The sequence below is a fragment of the Macaca thibetana genome, chromosome 1 (assembly GCF_024542745.1).
Source record: "Macaca thibetana thibetana isolate TM-01 chromosome 1, ASM2454274v1, whole genome shotgun sequence".
NCBI classification, from domain to species: domain Eukaryota; kingdom Metazoa; phylum Chordata; class Mammalia; order Primates; family Cercopithecidae; genus Macaca; species Macaca thibetana.
The window spans coordinates 85,888,354-85,905,777 of NC_065578.1; positions in this window are offsets into that span (position 1 = coordinate 85,888,354).

The following is a 17,424-nucleotide window of genomic DNA, read 5'->3' on the forward strand; positions in this document are numbered from 1 at the left end:
GAACTGGAAAAAGACAAGGATATCCATTCTATCCACTCTCACCACTCCTATTCAACATAATGCTGAAAGTCCTAGCTAGAGCAATCAGGTAAGAGAAAGAAATAAAAGGTATCCAAATAGGAAAAGAGGAAGTTAAATTTTCTCTCTTCACTGACAATATAATTGTATACCTAGAAAACTCTAGAGATTCTGCCAAAGGACTCCTAGACCTGATAAACAACTTCAGCAAAGTCTCAGGATACAAAATCAACATACAAAAATCAGTAACATTTCTATATACCAATAACATTTAAGCTGACAGCCAAGTCAAGAATGCAATCCCATTTACAATAGCCACACACACACACAAAAAAAATACCTAGGAATACATCTAAGCATAAAAGTGAAAGATCTCTGCAAATGGAACTACAACACACTGCTGAAAGAAATCATAAATGACACAAACAAATGGAAAAGAATTTCATGCTCATGGGTTGGAAGAATCAACATTGTTAAAATGGCCATACTTCCCAAAACAACCTACAGATTGAATGCTATTCCTACCAAATTACCAACATCATCTTTCACAGAAGTGAAAAAAACTATTCTAAAATTCATATGGAACCAAAAAAAATGAAAGAAAAATATTAGCAACTCAACAACAACAAAAAAATGGGCAAAGCAGACAGTCAATTTCAGAGAGAAGGGAAATTAAAAAGCCAATTACCTAAAGAAATGAGTCTTAATCTTGAAGATAATTAGAAATGTAAGTTTTCTTTTAAAAGTATAAGTAGATACTATTTCCACCCAATTGTAATATCAATCAAACTTTTGTGAAAATGGGAGGACTTTCTCCTGGAGATAATTTTGTTGTATTTGATAAAATTAAAAATATGTGTGCTATGTACAACTATATCCCTATTTATTTGTGTTCCAGGATATGTGAAGAAAGACATTAACTATAGCATTTTTTTTTTTTTTTTTTTTTTTTTTTTGAGGCGGAGTCTTCACTCTGTCGCCCAGGCTGGAGTGCAGTGGCACCATCTCGGCTCACTGCAAGCTCCGCCTCCCGGGTTCGCGCCATTCTCCTGCCTCAGCCTCCCGAGTAGCTGGGACTACAGGCGCCCGCCACCGCGCCCGGCTAATTTTTTGTATTTTAGTAGAGCCGGGGTTTCACCGTGTTAGCCAGGATGGTCTCGATCTCCTGACCTCGTGATCCGCCCGCCTCGGCCTCCCAAAGTGCAGGGATTACAGGCGTGAGCCACCGCGCCCGGCCTAGCATATTTTTAAGAGTGAAGACTGGAACAATCTAAGCATCCAGCAATAAGGAAATTGACAAATAAAATGTGGTATATTCATGTTATGAGCTTCTATAAAACAACTAAAAGAAATGAACTCTACCTGGGCACGGTGGCTCAAGCCTGTAATCCCAGCACTTTTGGGAGGATCACCTGAGGTCAGGGGTTCGAGACCAGCCTGACCAACATGGAGAAACCCTGTCTCTATTAAAAATACAAAATTAGCCAGGCATGGTGGCACATGCCTGTAATCCCAGCTCCTCGGCAGGCTGAGGTGAGAGAATCGCTTGAACCCAGAAGGCGGAGGTTGCAGTGAGCCGAGATTGCGCCGTTGTACTCTAGCCTGGGCAACAAGAGTGAAACTCTGTCTCAAAAAAAAAAAAAAAAAAAAAAAAAAAAAAAAAAGGATTCCATCTAATCTATATTAAACAAATTTCAAATGTATAATACTGTATAAAAAAATTACAAAATGATAGGTACAATATGCTATCACGTACATAAATTACAGCATAAGATATACTATATTTGTCTGTAAATATAAATAAGTAAAAGTATTTTAAAAACTGGACCGGAAATACATTAAACTCTTCCTAGGGGAAGCTTTGAGTGAAGGGCAGAAAGGTGAATGAGACTGAGTGTTGGATTAGTTACCTAGATCTTAAGCTTAAACAATAATGTTTTAGCCCTTAAAAAAAACTAAGTTATGATTTTAAAATTTGTTATTTCTATATGAGAAGAATGAAAGTTTTTGTTACACTATTCTTAATATTTTTCTGGGTTTTTAAAATGTCTTAAAATTAAAAGAAAAGTATTTTTCACTCCAGCCCCATTAAATAAATTTACAAATATTTTCAAAATATAAACTTGAATTAAGGACGTTAGCTATTGTGTCTGCATATCTCAATGCAGTTCTGAATATTTACAGGGTATACTGTATAGTAAAAATGAGGAAAATAGTCTATGACATGACTCTAACAAGAGTAGTATATATACTTTCCTTAGTAGGCAGATGCTTGAGCAAATTGTAATATGATTTGAGCTGTATTTTTAGAAGTATTCATCTTGAAAACTTGTGTAAAGGAAAGTGAAATGGAGAAATAATTTTGGATTCTATTAAAGGAGTCTAGGCCAGAAGTAGTGTTAGTATTAATAAATGATAACAAGTAATAAACATGGAAGGAAAAGAGTAAATCTGTTTTCTCTCTCAGCCTCCTTTACTATCATATCAAAGCACTAACGCTACTTTAAAAATGTTGATTAAGTGCAAGATACATTATGTCAATTCTTAACTCTTCAATGGAAATGTTCTCATTAATTTTGAGAATTAAACAATTTGTTTTTGTAAACTGTCCATAGATAAATTTTAAGCCATTCAAGTATGAATTTGACATTGCTATTTTGTATATTAATCTACCATGACCAAAATATGAGAGGTTTGTAACCCATAGTATTTACAAAATTAACATCTACTGCTCTTAGATTTAGACATTTATAACAAAAAACTTTTTAAAACAAGATATATTGAACTATAACTTATCACATGCCAGTCACTGTAGTAGCATTTTCTGTATATTTTTCTATTTAATCTTTACTTCAGCATAGCAAGGTAGACATTATATTATATCCCCAATCAACTGGGACCTGAGGCTCGGAGATGTGAAATACCTTGCCCAAGTTCAGACTGAAGCTAGTAAGTGGTGATGCTGATATGCAAACCCAGACCTAATTCCAAATTGTATGCTCTTTCCACTACCATCCTAATCTCTTCCGCTGGCCAACATCATTTATTTATCTCATAAATGAAATCCCAAGTTCCAAGTGGTGTGAATGTTGACAAGACTATTGTTATTAAAACATCTTTATTCTTTCAAAATAGGGAGTTATTTTTATTTAAAATGTTTTTATAAATAATTTTGATAGGTTATACTATCTGTTTTAGAGCCTTTAAGAACAGCTATTTAAGTTTTTTTAAACACTAGTTCTCAAAAGGAGGTTAACAATACTATTTATCTCACAAGACTGTTTTATTAATGAAGACACTTTTAATTACTGTCATAACTTACTAATGGAGATTAAATGAGATAAAACATATAAAGTGTTTAGCAAAGTGTCTGATATATAGTTGGTGTTCAATAAATATTAGCAGTTATTATTTTTTATTATATTTTATAAGTATTTTATTATTGGGACAGTGCAAGTCTTTGATAAGAAACCCAAAATATCTATAACCTTCTACAGCACAAGAGGATTATATCCTTGGTACTCAATATACAATCATGGAGCATCCATAATCTTAATTTCAAATGTATCTACAAAAACATTACCTCTCTTCATCAAATTAACAACATGAGAATCATCTAACCAGTCAACTAAACACTGGAATCATACACAGTACTTTAATTTTATAACAATTAATTTTTTAGGTTAGTCTGACATCTAGTGGAATTATCATAGTCATTCAAAAGATTTAAAATACATACTTTAAAAAAACTAACAATATTCTATTAAGTAAAAGATCAATATCTAATGTAATCTTTAAAATAAAAAAGGAAAAGAAATTTGAGTAGTGCCTATGTGTCAGGTACTTCCATGAACCTTATCTCATTCATTTGTTCAGAGTAAGTATTTAGTGCCTGCTATGTGCTAGGCTTGTATTACATAAAACATTTTTTAAAGCAAATATGATTTCTGACCTTTTTGAGCTTATAGATTAGTAGGGATTAAATTACACAAATTATTATATAAATGAATATAAATTGTGTTTAGAGACATGAAGGACTTACAAGGGAATCACTAATTTAGTACGGAGTTTAGGAAGGGCCTCTCTAAGAAAGTGATGAGCCAACTCCTAAATAATAAGCAGCAAGAGAGATTTAAGGCAGCAGGAATAGCATAGGTGAAGGTCCTGAGGTGGGAAAAGATTTGTTACCTAAAGGAATTTAAATAAGGGCAGTGTGGTTACAGTTGTGAATAAGGGAGACAGCTGTACTAGATGAGGTGAGGAAGGTAGGTGGCAGTAGGTTAAACAGGGCCTTGTGAAAGTGTTGGCCATTTTGGGGATTCATGATTTTATCACTTTATGATAGGTATAATAGAAATCATTTGAAGTACAGTCATCCCTTAGTATCCACAGCGGATTGGTTCTAGGACGCCACTTTTCCCCCTTGAATGCTCAAACCCCTTATATAAAATGGCATAGTATTTACATGTGCCATACCTATACATATCCTTTAAAGAGATGATACGTTAAATCATCGCTAGATTACTTATAATACCTAATACAATGTAAATGCTGTATAGTTAGTATACTGTGTTGGTTTTCATTTGTATTGTTTTTATTGTTATGTTGTTGTCTTTAATTATTCCTTTGTTCCAAATATTTTCTATACCTGGTTGGTTGAATCTGTGCTTTCAGAGCCCATGGATATGAAGGACCAATTGTGGTTAAACAAGGAGAGATAATGAGGTATATCGTTTTTAAAAACACTCTGGCTCCTATGCAGAAATGAAATGTAAGAGGATGAACATGAATGTAGGGAGAAAAATTAGGACCATTTAGGAGAGTATTTCAATAGTCCCAACAACAGATGGTTTTGGCTCAGACTATCATGGTTGCTGTCCGTAGATTCAGATCTTAGTGATGAATTGAATGTTGGGAGGGAGGTAGGGATGAGGAGCCAGAGAGCATTGAAAATAGTCCCAGATTTTGATCTTGAACAACTGAGTCGATGGAGGTATTAAGATGAGTAAGAGGGGAGAAATAATATCTTTAAGGATAAGATTAAGCTTTTTTATTTTTTAAATTTTATTTATTATTTTTTAACACAACATCTTGCTCTGTTGCCCAGGCTGCAGTGCAGTGGTGCAATCTCAGCTCACTGCAACCTCCGCCGCCTGGGCCTGGCTAAGTTTTGTATTTCTTGTACACATGGGGTTTTATCATGTTGCCCAGGCTGGTCTCAAACTCCTGCATTCAAGCAGCCTCCACCTGCCTCAGCCTCCCAAAGTACTAGCATGAGCCGCCATGCTTGGCCCAAGCTTTTATTATCAAAGAATAACTGAGACATTTGGTTATTTATATGCAAATTTTTTTCACATATAGGGAAACATTCATTATACTGTTGTCAAGGAACAAGGGCAAATGCTTCACTTCTGAAGAAAAAAACTGCAGTCTGGAAAGACTGAGTCTTGTTTGCACATTTTTCAAGGTAAACTGATTAGCTGGCAGCAAAGAGGTCAGTCTAGGCAGTCTGTCCTTGTGAAGGTTGTCCAGGCATAACAAAGAAGACAATTTCAAGCGTATTGGATTATTCCCAAAACCTGCAAGTTTACTGAGGAGCATAGTGGAATAGACTGTCCTAGGATTATGTCTATCAAGACCCTTCCATTCTCCACCTTCGTTGAGCCAGGCCTGCATCATTTCACTCATCAGTATTTCTCAACTCCCTCCTTTTGGTCAAAACAAACTCCAAAAGATGCAAATTTTACAATGAAAGGTTCAGTACCTTTTGACTTAATATTATCCACCTGATATCAACCTAAAATAATCAATGTGAAATCTTTAGATTCCATTCATTGTTCTAGGTGACTAGAGAAGCCAGGACAAACCATACAGGGTCTACAGGCCAGGTTACAGATTTTGTTCTTTATCCTAAGACTAATGAGACATCACTAAAGGATTGAAATCAATAGAGTAACTTGATGAGAATCTTTATTTTAAATTTTCTAAAAGTTTTTATGGTATTTATTAGACAATTGGAAAATTGCTCTCTGGATATTTTCTAACATTAAGGAACTGTTGTTAATTTTATGTGTGATAATGGTTTTGTGGTTACGTTTAACCAAACAAAAGAGTTCTTATCTTTTAAATACATGGAGAAATGTTAATAGATGAAATGAAAACTGGAAGTCATCTGTGTATAAATAGATACATATAAATAGAGACAATTTTCTGTTTTAGAGTGAGAAGAGTTATGAAATGTATCTTGAGGAACTTTGTCAATTAAAGGCCAGAAAGATGAGGATGAGCAAAGAAACCAGACTATCTATTGAAAGGTAGAAGGAAATCAGAGAAGTGTTGTCATGGAAACCAAAGAAAGAGAGGTTTCAAGAAAGAAATAATGCATACAAAGTTAACGCATTAACACAGCACCTGGAATATGGCAAACATTCAACAAATACTGTGTTTATTATGAGGATGATTGAGAAGCAAGTGGTACAGAATATCAAGTGAAGGTAAAAGGTCAAGATGGTAATCACTGGTATCTTAAAGAGAGTAATTTCTATGGAGTGGTAGGATAGGAGCAGAAACTACATTGGAGTGTTTCAAGGGTAAATGGGAGGTCCAGATATTGAGACAATAATTGGAGATAATTTTTTCAAGATGTTTCACAGATGTGGGAAGGAGATAAACAAGAAAGTGGCTAAAATAGGGTTGTGATAGTAAGTAGAAGCAGTATTTGTGTTTGTGACAATTTTGGGGAGGAGAAGTTTAAAAATAGGAGAGACTGGCCGGGCGCGGTGGCTCACGCCTGTAATCCCAGCACTTTGGGAGACCAAGGCAGGTGGATCACGAGGTCAGAAGATTGAGACCATCCTGGCTAACACGGTGAAGCGCTGTCTCTACTAAAAACACAAAAAATTAGCTGGGCATGGTGGCGGATGCCTATAGTTCCAGCTACTCAGGAAGCTGAGGCAGGAGAACAGCGTGAACCCAGGAGGCAGAGCTTGCAGTGAGCCGAGATCACACCATTGCACTCCAGCCTGGGCGACAGAGCGAGACTCAGTCTCAAAAAAAAAAAAAAAAGAAAGAGAAGGAGAGACTGAAATGCCAGTAAAAATTCTGTAGAAAGGGAGAAAATGAAAATATAAAAGGGAAAAGGGATAAACATATGTGTTTTAAGAAGGTGGGAGACATAGGATCCAGAACACAGAAGGAAAGGACTGTTCTTTGATGGACAGAAAGACATCTGTTTTATTGTAACAGGAAGAAGGAGAAATGATACGAGCAAATATAAGAAGGTTGAAAAGGTTCTGTTTTCATTCTCCCTTACCTGGGAAGAAATTTCTTTGGAGTATTTCTCAGAGCCCTTTTAGTGTCCAAATCTGTGGAATTTCCTGTTCTTATTGTCTTGTGCAATATTTTATATTATAGATCATTACTTTTAAAAAACTCGCTCCTTTTAAAAATATATTTCAAGCAGACAAAACAGTCTAAAAATAATATAATAAATGCCCATGTATACTAGCTTAAAAGATACAAAAGAAGTGTCAATTCCTTTCTCTTTCTCTCATAAATAATTATTATGTTGAATTAGGTGTTTATCATTCCCACACTTGTTTTTATACTTTTATTAATTACATGTATCATATCTGTATCAATAGTATATAATATACATGACTACAGATATAATAAATATAAATATATCTTTAAGCAATGTAGAATATTGGCTGAACTATTTTAGTTTTCAATGTCAGTCAGTCTATAAGAGGTAAATCTTTTCAGTCTGAAAAGTGCCATAATTTGGTACTCTTAATTGATAGTTTAGTGGGCATCAAATTCTAGGTTTATAAGTTTATTAGTTTTTCCTTAGCTCTATGAGGATACTATTTCCTTAACTTCTGGCTCTTAGTATTATTCTTGAGAAATCTATTATTGCTCTATTGCTGACCTAATTATTTCTTTGTAGGTAATCTATCTTTTATATCTGATTTCTTTCTAGATTTTATCTTTGTCATTACAGCACTACAATTCACTGCTTTCACAATTTCAATGTGCCTCAGATGTACTTCTTTTTATTTATTCTGCTTCAGATTCTTTGTGAGACAGTCTTTCATCAATTTGGGAAAATTATTAACCATTATCTCATCAAACTTGTCTCTCTCTCATTCTCCTTTCTTATCTTGCTTTCTGAAAATCTTGTTAGATAATGTATTGAAGGTTCTCATTCTATCCTCATTTTTCTTAATCTCTATTTTTCATTCCCTATTTCTCCATACTGTCTTCTATATAATTTCCTCAGAACTATCTTGCATTTACTAATCTCCCTTCATCAGTATCTAATATGCTGTTAGTTAGTCCATTAAGTTTTCATTTTAATGACTTTATTTTAAATGTATAGATGTTCAATTTTTTCTTTAAATTGAATTTTTTTTTAATACTTTAAGTTCTAGGGTACATGTGCACAATGTGCAGGTTTGTTACATATATATACATGTGCCATGTTGGTGTGCTGCACCCATTAACTCATCATTTACATTAGGTATATCTCCTAATGCTATCCTTCCCCCCACCCCTTCCCCACAATAGGACCCAGTGTGTGATGTTCCCCTTCCTGTGTCCAAGTGATCCCATTGTTCAATTCCCACCTATGAGTGAGAACATGCGGTATTTGGTTTTCTGTTCTTGTGATAGTTTGCTGAGAATGATGGTTTCCAGCTGCATCCATGTCCCTACAAAGGACACGAACTCATCCTTTTTTATGGCTGTATAGTATTCCATGGTGTATATGTGCCACATTTTCTTAATCCAGTCTGTCACTGATGGACATTTGGGTTGATTCCAAGTCTTTGCTATTGTGAATAGTGCCATAATAAACATACATGTGCATGTGTCTTTATAGCAGCATGACTTATAACCCTTTGGGTATATCCCCAGTAATGGGATGGCTGGGTCAAATGGTATTTCTAGTTCTAGATCCTTGAGGAATCGCCACACTGTTTTCCACAATGGTTGAACTAGTTTACAGTCCCACCAACAGTATAAAAGTGTTCCTATTTCTCCACATCCTCTCCAGCACCTGTTGTTTCCTGATTTTTTAATGATGGCCATTCTAACTGGTGTGAGATGGTATCTCATTGTGGTTTTGATTTGCATTTCTCTGATGGCAAGTGATGATGAGCATTTTTTCATGTGTCTGTTGGCTATATGAATGTCTTCTTTTGAGAAGTGTCTATTCATATCCTTTGCCCACTTTTTGATGGGGTTGTTTTTTTCTTGTAAATTTGATTGAGTTCTTTATAGGTTCTGGATATTAGCCCTTTGTCAGATGAATACATTGCAAAAATTTTCTCCCATTCTGTAGGTTGCCTGTTCATGCTGGTGGTAGTTTCTTTTGCTGTGCAGAAGCTCTTTAGTTTAATTAGATCCCATTTGTCGATTTTGGCTTTTGTTGCTGTTGCTTTTTGTGTTTTAGACATGAAGTCCTTGCCCATGCCTATGTCCTGAATGGTATTGCCTAGGTTTTCTTCTAGGGTTTTTATGGTTTTGGGTCTAACATTTAAGTCTCTAATCCATCTTGAATTAATTTTCATATAAGGAGTAAGGAAAGGATCCAGTTTCAGCTTTCTAATTATGGCTAGCCAATTTTCCCAGCACTATTTATTAAATAGGGAATCCTTTCCCCATTTCTTGTTTTTGTCAGGTTTGTCGAAGATCAGATGGCTGTAGATGTGTGGTATTATTTCTGAGGCCTCTGTTCTGTTCCATTGGTCTATATCTCTGTTTTAGTACCAGTACCATGCTGTTTTGGTTGCTGTAGCCTTGTAGTATAGTTTTTTCATTTTGTTTTGTTTTGTTTTTTGGTTTTAAGGAGTGGAGAGTTTAATAGGCCAGGAAGAAGGGAGAAGGCAGAAGAAAGAATCTCCCCTGTACAGAGACCAAGGGTGGGGAGGCTCCAAAGCCAAGAGAGGAAACCCCAAGTACAATGGACACCAGTCAGGTATATATGCAGAGGCTGGAGGAGCTGGTATCTGATTTGCATAGGGCTCAGGAGATTGGTTTGACTAGGCATGTCATTCACGTAGCCCACTAAAAAGCTGGTCCTCCCATCCTAGGCTTTTAATATGCAAATGTACGGCACCATGATGTTCTACACAAGTGGGGATACATGGGGGCAGCCATGTTGCCAGGAACAAGTGGGGCAAGGGCAAGAAGGCCACAGGAATTACCATGTTTGGGTGGACCGTTTCTAATAGCCTGCATTTGCATATCAAAGGTTGCCTGCCTTGCTCTAAGAGGAGGGGCTTTACAAGAAACATTTCCAGAGATACTTTAAAAAATGAAAACTTCCCAAGGAACCCTTTTCCTCTCTATTTGCCTAAAATAATTTCTTAATAACTCCTACAACATTCCTCCCCACCAGGGAGAGGTCACAGTAATTGCTGTTAGGGGGTTTGGAGCAACGACTTCTTCTGGCTACTTGCTGAAAAGGGGCATCGAATGGGGAAGAGCAGCTAGGGCTCCTCCTGGGGTGGATCTAAGGGTCCTCAGAAGAATAGCATGTCCATGTGGGGTTCAGTTTGCAGCACCATTTGGAGTTTGATTGCTTCTAGATGAGAAGAAACAATTCGAGTTATAGTATTGAGTATACAGGGTCCAAATATCAAAACAAGACATATAAGCAAGAGAGGGCTTAATAAAGGGCTTAACCAATTCCATAAAGAAGATGGGAATTTATTAAAGAGGGATTGTAGTCATCCAGGGCTGAAGCTGGCATTTTCCCTGAGCCTGTCAATAATTTTGATTTGATCTTTAAGTAACTGTAGATTTTTCTCTACTTTACTAGAGGTATTAATCATCACTAAACCCAATAAAAAGTCCTAGCAAATTCAGTAATAGTAAAACTTTTATGCTTCCTTTTTGTCAGTAACTATTATTCCTGCTATAAGGATAATAATTAAGCAAAATACAACAGCAATGGAAACTCTGTTCAATATTTCAGTTAGATGGTGCTACCATGTATAACCCTATTGCAAATAGTAGAGTGAGTATAGCAGTTCCCACAAGTGTGGTGTAGTAGATAATTTCCACATACAATTTTACTTGCCAAGAGATAGAATTTCCCTTTGGCGGTCTGTGAAGCTTTGGTTTTATTTTCCCAAACAAAGAAACCTCCAGGTTATGGGTACCCTACTTACTTTCATTACCTGGCAGAATTTGCAGTATAATTGCCCAAAACTAGTATATTGATTCAGATTTTTACATTACCCATCCCTTTTTATTTCTTCCAAGCTACAGAAGATTACTACTTTATTCACAGGAATAAGAAGGATTAGTTTAAAATGTAGGCAAAAATCTTAAAAACAATTGAGACTAGGATTTAATGACAAATGTATGATAAGCTTTGGAGCAAAATTTTTCTCTCCAGTTCTCATTTTTAGTAAAAACTAATTATGAATAAACTTTAGTCTTATACTTGGCTTGATTATTTGCATGAAGTGCAGTAAGAACGGTTATTTCTACGTAGGTCTTTTGGATTGGCTTTGATGAAACTCTGTTCCACAAGGAATCTTAGATAAGACCTTTAAAGTCGAGCCCAGACATGGATTTGTGTCCTCAAATACCTGTGAGTTGGGTGACCCTCTCTTCGTGAGGTCCCAAGATAAACTCGGAGCTTCCAGACCTGTTAGAAAGTGACATTCTTTATTGACCACAGGTTAGAAACCCTGTGCAGGGACTGTATAGACAAGGTATGAGGCCAGTTCTTCAAGGGGCTCTTATTGACTCTGCACATCAAGCTTGATTCCTAAAAGGGAAACACACCGTTTCAGCCAAAGCCTTGGTAAAATAACCAGTTTATCCAATTGTGTCCTGCTGACAAAGAAAAATGGATTCTTATTGCACCGATGCAAACAACTATATTGCCACAAGTTAAGAATACTTACAGGTAGTCTCCAAATTTTAGAGGAACCAGGTGGAGAAAAATGAACATGCTCCAAATTTTGTTTACAGTAGTATACCTTATTCAATTATTAACGGCCATAACTAGTTTAAACTAGTTTCCTTGACTCTGAAAAACAAAACAAGGATCAGCAATATTCCAAGCAAAAGTTGAAAAGGTTGCTTAAACTTTTTGAATGCAGTCCACTTAGTTAACTCTTGTTTTGCTTAAGAGTTGTGAACATGTCAGTTCTGTAACTGTCTTTATTTTTACAGTGTCTTGCTACTTTCTTCAGGTTTTAATCTTCCTTCACTTTTCATTCTATGTATCTTCTATTTGAAATCTTATTTATCACAGCTATGCAAATGACTCCAAAGTCTCTATCTTTAACCCAGTGTTCTCTCCCAAGCTTTAATCACATATTTCCAGTTGCTTTCTAGACGTTATTAGATGTCTTATAACTCATGCTGTGAAGTTTATCTGACTACTCAAATAATGTATCCATTCTGTGACTTATGATGACACTCACCTCACTTGATACTTGGCAATAGCCGGTGTAGGTTCTCTTTGCATGTGAATAAGACTGCATGTCTCTGAGTACAGGAATCATGTTTTGTGCTTCTTAGAAGACTTCTGGATATCTTTAACCCTACCACGACCACTTGAATACTTCCCAAGCCAGACTTTCTTAGATTCAACTTTCCATGTCATCTCACATATGCTCATCATTTAACGAAAAAGATTATAACTTACATTGCTGTCCTTCATGGAATTTAGCATAGGAGTTGCTCATAGTAGGTTTTTGTTAGACGATCAGATCCTTTTAAGTTTTTCCTTGGTAACTTAAGAGCTTAAACTTATACCACATAATTTGGTGACGTTGTCTCCTTACTCCCATACCTCAAAGCGTCAGTAAATAAACAGGTATTTATCTTTCAGGACAAGAAGCTAATTGCTAGTATGAGTCATATTAACCTAAATTCTAACAACATGGGCCAACCTGTTATTTTACTTTTCCTTTTAGTCTTCATCTCAAGTCACAAGGTAGTATCAGTAACTAAAGCATAAAATAAAATTATAGTCAAGCTTTATTTTCAAGTGGAATGAATATTCAGTCCTCAAAGTAAAAACATGGGCATAATGGGCAAGAAGCTCTTTGAAAGAGAATAGCATTGCCAGTAGCCTAGCACTTTTATTCAGGACTAAAGAGTGTGGTGAACTAAATGATTCCAGGATCTTAAGTGTAATAGGAAAGAAATTGTGTCATTCTGAGATGAGGAGAAGTTTTGGTTTGTTGGCTAACATCTATGGCAAGGCAGGCAGATTGTGTCAAAGGCTCGGTTGTTTTGTTTTGCTTTATTTTTCATCCGAAATGGAAAGAGATTTACCCATTATATCAATCGTTAAACATGAAATACTACATAAAATTAATTAGATTCCTTACACATATTGGGGGGAGAAGAGACTGTTTTGTTTTTCTCCTTTTCTCTGCCTTTTATACAATGTATACATTCCTGTTGTAAAACACAAAGGCAGATTTTCAGTATACGGGATTAAATATGAACTTTCCTCTTTACCTTCCCAGTCCTTTTCCTCTCCCCAGTCTTTCTCTATATGTACAATTCTGTATCAGTGTGAAAGTGTGGATATATATTTATATCATTTCATAATAAAATGGAATCACACTGTAGGTATATTGTATGACTTTCTTTTTTCTCTTAACAATATAATTTAGAATTTTTTTTTTTTTTTTTTTTTTTGAGACGGAGTCTCGCTCTGTCGCCCAGCCCAGGCTGGAGTGCAGTGGCGCGATCTCGGCTCACTGCAAGCTCCGCCTCCCGGGTTCACGCCATTCTCCTGCCTCAGCCTCCCGAGTAGCTGGGACTACAGGCGCCCACAACCGCGCCCGGCTAATTTTTTGTATTTTTAGTAGAGACGGGGTTTCACCGTGGTCTCGATCTCCTGACCTTGTGATCCGCCCGCCTCGGCCTCCCAAAGTGCTGGGATTACAGGCGTGAGCCACCGCGCCCGGCCATAATTTAGAATTTTTTCCATTTCAGTACAGATTTGTCTCCATAATTCTTTTAACTTTTCCATAGCATTTCACGTTGTGAATGCACTATACTTCGTAAAACCATTTTCTTACTGATTAACATTTCCAACTCTTTGGTATTAAAAACAGTATTGCACAAAAGGCTTGTATACTTATCTTTGTACAAATATGCTTTAGATAGATTCCTATAAGCAGAATTGCTGGGTCAAATTTTAATTTTAATTAATATGCCAAATTACCCTTCAAAATATCCTTATCGATGTGCACTTCCTCAAATAGTGTTTGGGAATGCTTGTTTTCCTACATACTCCAATAACACTGGACATTACTGGCGACTCACTGCTTAACTGAAAGTAAAAATAATAAAAGCCATGTAAGTTGGTAGAGAGACAAAGACAAGATGAAGGAAAAAAATAAGTTCTAATTACCTCATCTTTAACATGGTAAGTTAATAGATGATGTCCAAGATTAAAACAGGTGGTTTAGAAAAAAGAAAAAGGGAGAAAACCTCACATAAAATGACTCCAAGAAGGGTCTTGTAGGATCTAATACCTCTGTGGGAAAGACATAACATGAGGTTTATTCATTTTTTACTTGTCTTTTATTTCTGCTAAATTTAAATTAATTGAATTTAATACCTTTTATAACTTTCTCTTTTTCTTCTTCCTCTGTGTATGTCTCTCTCTCACTCAATTTTCATTGTATTTACACACATAAACAGATATCACTGGCTATTTCTGGATAGTGGTACTTGGATTGCTGGCTGCTTTCTTCTTTGTCCCTTTCTATGCTGTTTGAATATTTTAATGAGTATCCATCATGTTTATTAAATCAATAAAGGTTTTACTCTGAAATCCAAAAATAAAAACATGAAAGAAATGTTATACGTGTGTGTATATACACATACATCCACATGTTGAAAATCCAAGAAGTACAGAAAGATGCAAAATAAAATGTGAAAGCTTCCTATCCTTCCCACTCCTTACCTCATATCTTCTCCCCAAAGATAACTACTATATGTAGTGTCTTAAAATTACTTTTAACAAGTTATGCATATACAAAGTACTTACATACACATAGAACACATATTCCTTTTTATTTACACTAAATCACCCATACACCGTTCCATACACTTTTTTATTAATATGGTATCTTGGAAATCTTTATACATCAGCACTTACAGACACACATGTCTGCTGCTGTTCTTTGAGGCCCCATTCATATATAGTATTTTCAGTACATCTATGAGTCGTGAATTCCAGAAGACCAATGAGAGTACAAGGTAAATTGTTTTTTAAAACTGCCAACCACTTATGCTGAACAAATGACAGAAGGAAAAGGCAACCCATAGTTTCTCCTCCTTTCAGTCCTTCCTTACTCATCATCAGCATGCCGAAGGTAGAGTATTGGCGGCATATGCACATATCAAGAAATAAAAATTTTAAAATTTGAGTTAGTTTAGTGCTGCATTTCCACTCTTTTAGTAAGAACAAAATATATATGCATGCATGTACAATGAAATACAATTTCAATGATGATACATACATCTTAAACGCTGTTACATTTGTTTTTTATCTTTTTTTAATTTCAATAGGTTTTGGGGTAATAGGTGGGGTTTGGCTACATGAGTAAGTTCTATAATGGTGATTTCTGAGATTTTGGTGCACCTGTTACCCGAGCAATGTACACTGTATCCCATGTGTAGTCTTTTATGCCCCACCCCCACACCAACCCTTTCCCCCAAGCCCCCAAAATCCACTGAAACATTTTTATGCCTTTATGTCCTCATAGATTAGCTCCCACTTATGAGTGAGAACATACCATGCTTGGTTTTCCATTCCTGAGTTACTTCACTCAGAATAACAGTCTCTAATTCCATCCAGGTTGCTATGAATGCCATTATTTCATTCCTTTTTATGGCTGAGTAGTATTCCATGGTATATATACCACATTTTCTTTATCCACTTATTGACTGATGGGCATTTGAGCTGGTTACATATTTTTGCAAGTGCGAATTGTGCTGCTATAAACATGCATCTGCAAGTATCTTTTTTGTATAATGACCTTTTTTCCTCTGGGTAGATACCCAGTAGTGGGATTGCTGGATCAAATGGTACACCTACTTTTAGTTCTTTAAGGAATCTCCACGCTGTTTTCCATAGTGGTTGTACTAGTTTGCATTCCCACCAGCAGTGTAAAAGTGTTCCCTTTTCACCACATCCATGCCAACATCTACTTTTTTTTTTTTTAATTATGGCCATTCTTGCAGGAGTAAGGTGGTATTGCATTGTGGTTTTGATTTGCATTTCCCTGATAATTAGTGATGTCCAGAAATGTCCTTATATTTGTTTTAAAACTGGCATTGTAGGGCTGGGCACGGTGGCTCATGCCTGTAATCACAGCACTTTGCGAGGCTGAGGCAGGCAGATCACAGAGTTCGAGACCACCCTGGCCAACATGGTGAAAACCTGTCTCTACCAAAAATACAAAAATTAGCTGGGCATGGTAGCAAGCACCTGTAATCCCAGCTACTTGGGAGGCTGAGGCAGGAGAATCACTTGAACTCGGGAGGCAGAGGTTGCAGTGAACCGAGATTGTGCCACTGCACTCCAGCCTGGGCAACAGAGTGAGACTCCATCTCAAAAAATAAAACAAAACAAAATAAAATAAAATAAAATAAAATAAAACTGTTATTGTACAACATGAAGATATATGGTAAAATTCATTCTAATAACTTAAATTATAATCTTTTCTTTGTTTAGAATGACATTAAATAGCAAACAAAAAATAATATGACAAGTCAAAAGAGAATCACAAAATAAAGGAAAAAGTTTTATTTTAATACTTTTAACAGCACTTTCCTTTTGCTCTTGAACAAAGGGCTCCATACTTCTGTTTTGCATTGGTCCCTGCAAATTACGTAAGTGGCCCCATTCATCAATCTAAAAACTGAAAGGAAGTTTCAGTGAGCATGGGAGACTTTCAATTCTTGCCTTACAGCAGCATGGCAGACATTGACAGTTGCTTACCCTATAACTATTCTCTTTCTGCCTTGCTAACAGAAACCCCATTTTGTTCAGGATGACAATAAGTGCTGTCTAAAAAATAAAGAAAGATTTAAAAATAAAATACTAATTTCTATTATGATTGTGTACTTTCAACTGAATTTATATGTATCGATACATATAGATAGATAGATAGATAGATAGATAGATAGATAGATAGATATGCATTTTTGACATGGATTTTTTTAAAGATATAAAAAATTAAAATACTTTATTTTTTAACAGAGCACATTTCCTTAATCAGTCTCTAATGCATTTATGGAGAACTTTCGACCCAATTCTAGCTAATGAGATGTAAACCAAAGTTTACTGCGTGGGGTTTATGAAAAACCTGTTTTCTTGATTTAAGGAGTAAGAAGCAGACTCAG